Genomic DNA, 5,250 nt, shown 5'->3' with positions numbered 1-5,250 from the left:
GTTTGCAGTATACTCTAAACTCTTTAAAATCTGTTTTATTTTGTATATAAAAAAAGCATGACTGATATTTGAAATATTTCCACCAAAAAACAAACAAAATCCCCGTACAACTTGACAGTTTCTTTCGTGAAATATACATACAAGACTCATTTAGAGCTTGAACTTGGACTATAGATATTTTATCTTAAATGGCGAGATCTGGAGTACGTCCAGACTCTATAACCTGGTGACCTCTGTTATCCTGACCCTCCTTGTTTTGGCGGTCGGCGACCAGGCCAAGAGTTGTTTTGGTAGATACAATGCAAAAGATAAAGATAAACACTGCCGTGACTCGGATTCGAACCGAGGTTGCTGCGGCCACAACGCAGAGTACTAACCACTATACGATCACGGCGCGCCACTGTACGGTAAGCGAAGTGCGACATTGCTCTTTTAAACTTTGACAAATCCGTTCCAATTACTGTGCTGCTCTGTTGTTGGATAATTGTAGGCACTCCCGATTCTCTCTCACATCTTCCCTCCGTTACGCCCTCTCAAGTCTGTTGCATTTTTCATTTCCCCCGCGTCCAGTCCTTGTCACTGCACGGGCTTCCAGAAGTTATCATTGCTTTGTCCTTGCCGCCTCTGCTTCATTCCCGCCTCTTTATATTTCTGTTTTGATCAACCGTCCCCAAGCCCTCTTTCTGGCTTCCTTGGCTGGCTGAACGCAGGGAGAAAGGGGGCAACGCCAGGGGCGCAGACGGTAGAATGAAGGCAGAGCAAACTGGGAGGCAGCACTGAGTCCACTCGGGGTTCAGCTTCCCTGGGGCTCGCTAGGATCAGGCCCGGAGCGTCTCCGGAGCTCTGCATCTGCGGCGAGTGTGGCACCAGGCGCTGCGGGGACGCTCGACTGCACTTCTGCTTTCGGAATCGCCCGACCCCCGGCTTCCCCACAGGTTTCTTTGGTTTTCGGAGGCTTTGGAGCGGGTATAACCGTTCGGAGAAGGACTAGTGGCTCCTCCTAGCGTGGAAGGCTTGCTTGCACTCTAAGGGAATGAGGTGGGGGAGGGGGAATAGAGCGATGTCTCCAGCTGTCTCTGTGGCGCAATCGGTTAGCGCGTTCGGCTGTTAACCGAAAGGTTGGTGGTTCGAGCCCACCCAGGGACGTCCCCCAACTTTTATAGAATGAAAAGGGGGTGCGGTTATTTCTACCCCAAACATTCCTCTAAAGGTGCAGAAGTCCTCCATTACCCTTCTGTTCCCCGAATCTTATGCACAACAGGAGGACATAAGCGAGGACATCACTGATCCCCACGGAAGAGCTCTGGAGGAAAAGAGGTCACTTGGAATCCAGGATTCTTCATCTAATCGTTATCCTCTGGGTTCCTTTTAGCAATGAAGTTTCTCCCATTGTTTGTACTAGTATTTACTGAACTCTTTCCATCTAACTTTGAAATTCATTTGGCTCTATGCATTTTCTGTTACAATTAATACACATTCATCAATCTTGTGCACATGTCTATAGGATAGAGTTCTGGAAGAGCAACTGCTCTATCATAGTGTTTACATGGTTTTGTGTATGGTTCCATTCTCTCACCTTCGTTGGCCTATTAGCTATAACTGTGTTTCGTTACTTTAGAGATTGCTTTAGGCTTTACAACATACATCTGTAACTCACCACAGTCTGCCTTCAAGCCATGTCACACCTTTTTACATTTCTCCCCTGCTGGCCTTTATGCTATTGTCATGCGTGCTTACTTTGCTTATGTTATAAACTCCACAATCTATCATTGTTACTTTTCTTTAAACTGTCGCATGTTTTTAAAAAGGTTTAAACAGTAATGATAATACCAATAATAATAATAAATGCTGTATATTTCTCCCACAGATGCCATTTTTCTTGTCCATCAATTTGTGTACATCCTTATTTCCATCTAGTATGAGTTTCCTTTTTCCTGGAGGACTCTAACATTTCTTGTAGTGTGGTTCTGCTGGTGATGAAGTCTTTCAACATTTGTATGTCTGTAAAATTTTCATTTTTATCTCTCCAAGACTTTGCCGGGGGTGGGGGGGGGTGTAAACTGTTTCCCCCCGGCCACCCTCAATCCTTTAAAGATTTAAAGATGTTATTCCACTATCATCTTCTCTTTTTTTGTAAATGTATATAGCAGAGTTTATTTTCCTATTTCTTGATTCCTTTCAAAAAGTTTTTATTTTTAAATTGGGGTATAGTTGCTTTACCACTATCTTATATCCACTGCTTCTGATGAGAAATCTGATATAATCTGTTTGTTTTCTGGATGCAGCTTGTCAGTATCCGTGCTTCGTTTGAGAGTCCTTCTTTTTCAGTGGATTTGAACAGTTTTATTACAGTGTGTTAGGGTCCATTTGGTTCCTTGGTTCAGTAGGGTTATACTTTTAATTATGATTGGAATGTTTTCTGTCATTATTTCTTCAAAAATATTTTCTTTCACAAAATTTACCCCTAGTGTTTTCAGGGACTCCAATTATATTAGACTTTCTAAAATTGCCCTACCCTTCATTTATGCATGCTATTAAATTTTTTTTTTGACTGTGGGAATTTCACTCTGGATATTTAAAAATTGATTGTGGCTTTGTGTTCCATAATCCTTCCCCCCACCCCCGCCCCCGCAATGTCTCATCTATTGTTAATTCTAGCTGGTGAATGTATCATCCCAGATATTATATTTTTCATCTCTGAAGTTTGGGTCTCATCTTTTGTCTATGTTCTACATCTTTCCTTAACTGGACATATGTAACACAGTCATAATAACTATTTTAAAATCCTCTCTATAATTTAAAATCTGGTTCAGTTTGGATTGATTATTTTCCTCCTTATGGGATATGTTTTCCTGCTTCTTTGCATGCTTGGTATTCTTTGGATGCCAGATATTGTCAAAGTTTTGCTTTGGGGAAACTGGTTATTTTAGCATTCCTATGAATCTTGAGATATATTCTGGGGGACAGTTAAGTGACTTGTAATTACTTTCATGTTTTTGGACCTTGCTTTTATGATTTTTAGGTCAGTCAGTCTAGGACTGAGTGTTCCCATGAGTGAGGCAAAATTCCTGAGGTCTCTAGCCAATGGTTGATGAATGATGAGTAGCCCAATATGGCTGGTGGGAGTAAGATTTTCTGCCCTGTGTGAGTACCAGACACAGTTCTATGATCTTTTCAGAATTTCCTTCCTTGGCATCATGCAATTTCTCTGCAAGTATGCTCTGATCAGAACTCTGTTTACTATTTGAGGGAGATCTTTTTCATATGTCTGGATTCTCTCTTCCATCTCTCTCATCACTGGATCTTTGTCCTATGGACTCCAGCTACTTTGCTCTCCACAGGCTCTTGGCTTTATCTTCACTATCAAGGACCTGGCCTCAGATCTTATTCCCCATGCCCAGTTTGCAATCTCTCTGAAATCAGTAAGCTGAACCAATGGTAGGGCTCACCTTGTTTGTTCTTCATCTCTCTGTGATTTCTCTTTTTATTGCCTATTTCCAGTGTTTGGAAAGCTAGTGTTTCATGTCTTTCTTTTTTTTTTCCCCCTTGGAAGCAGGGGAAAAGGGGAAGGTATTTCCAGCAAGAAGATAAATAAAATTTCTGTCACTCCACATTTGCCAGAAGCTGAAGGCATCTTTTTATGTTCCTAGTTGAGCTTCAGTAGGAGTTGTATTTATTGATATTCCAGTGTATTGTTCCAATCTGATGAAAGATCTTTTTCTTGTCAGTATGACAAGCTTTCTACGCATCTATCTGTTCCTTCAAAATGGGGAGTGGTGCCCTCCTAAGCAAGAAATACAACAGAAGAGCAATGTGGCCACTGCCCACAGACACCCTACTGCATATGTTCAGCAACTAAATCTCCAAGATGTTTAGAAAGTCTTCCAACAACTTCCAATTGTTTTTGTTGTAGCCAAGTGCCCTGGGAAGAAAACTCACTCAGAAGGGCGGTATGGATAGTGGAGTACCGTTTATTATACCGGTGGGTCTGAGGCAGAGATTCCTCTTTAGTGAGGGACCCCGACCAATTTTTGTGACAACTTTTTATACCCAAAGCAAATGTGCCCAAGCTCAGAACCCCCAAATTCTCTAAAGCCCACTCTGGACAATGTAAGTAAGAGATACAATCAGGTTACAGCCATAAATTTACATTCTAAAGTCATCTGGACATGCAGTTTAGCCTACATCAACAATGGGTATTAAGATTACAGATAGTGATTGATTACATAGTGGACATTGCATTCTTTTTGGCTCTGGGAAGTCTAGGTATGGGTCAGCCTGGTCTGGTTTCCCTGCACCAGAGAGGCCTGCTCTGTTTTTATTTCCATGGCCTCCATATACAGTCCAAAGTTCACCGAGAGTGTAAGATGGAGTTCCCTTTCTTTTCAAAATGGAGTCAGTCCAGTCAGGGCAACTTGTTCCTTTCCTTCTTCATTTTCAGTAGTGACCTACATAACTGTACTAGAATGACTTGAGATTGCTTCCTGCCACGTAGCTTACTGACTGGAGTTAGGGAAACCACTGGTCTCAGGCATTTGCTCCTCTTGCCTTTCCTTTGTGGATTGCCTTTTTGCCTTCATTGTATGCACACACTTTAATGACTGGGCTGCCTCCTATACCAGGGTGAATTAGCAAACTGATAACTGTCTCCATGTGATTCCTTGACAGTGTTTGACTATCTTTGAAAAACAAATTAGCCTACTTGAGACAAATCATTAGAACCAAGAATCCTGCTGCTGATAATGCATCATGTGCAGACCTGAATACCAAGAATTATTGGCACACCTTCCCTTGGTTCTTCTGTTGAATCTCATGAGCATAATTGGGCCCTTTGCCTTTATACACTAAATATGGTTCTTGGACAATCTGTGTGTGTGTGTGTGTGTGTGTGTAAGTGTGCACATGCATGGGTATTTCTCTTTGCCTGTCCTCCTCTGTCCCTCGTACTCTAGGCTGCCCCCAATTTTACCCATTTTTCTCTCCCTCTCTTCTGTTTTCTGGGATCTCTCATTAGAATGTCTTTCATCACTGAACACATATTAGGGGCTTACTAAGTGCCAGGCCCTCCTCTGGGAGAGATGCTGCGTGTTGAGCAAACCCAAGGCAAACCCCTGCCCTGCTGAGCCCGCATCTGGAGCATAGCAGAAGCATAACAGCTTGGCACTGTGTCCTTTCCAGGTGTGGCCTCCCGTTTCCCTCCCATGGCACTAACAGTGAAAAGGACAAGAAAAACCTAACAAAGAACAGGAA

General features: G+C 42.6%; 2 non-coding genes across 2 annotated transcripts; one reads left to right on the top strand and one right to left on the bottom strand.

Moving 5' to 3' along the window:
• Window positions 1-322: 322 nt before the first annotated feature.
• TRNAH-GUG lies at window positions 323-394 on the bottom strand. The gene has a single exon. It is a non-coding gene; the product is annotated as a tRNA-His (tRNA).
• A 678-nt stretch (window positions 395-1,072) lies between these two features.
• TRNAN-GUU lies at window positions 1,073-1,146 on the top strand. Its single transcript has one exon. It is a non-coding gene; the product is annotated as a tRNA-Asn (tRNA).
• The last annotated feature ends 4,104 nt before the right edge of the window (window positions 1,147-5,250 follow it).

The sequence above is a fragment of the Bison bison genome, unplaced genomic scaffold, assembly GCF_000754665.1.
Source record: "Bison bison bison isolate TAMUID 2011002044 unplaced genomic scaffold, Bison_UMD1.0 scf7180017864104, whole genome shotgun sequence".
NCBI lineage: Eukaryota > Metazoa > Chordata > Mammalia > Artiodactyla > Bovidae > Bison > Bison bison.
This window is presented reverse-complemented; position numbering and strand designations above follow the sequence as displayed.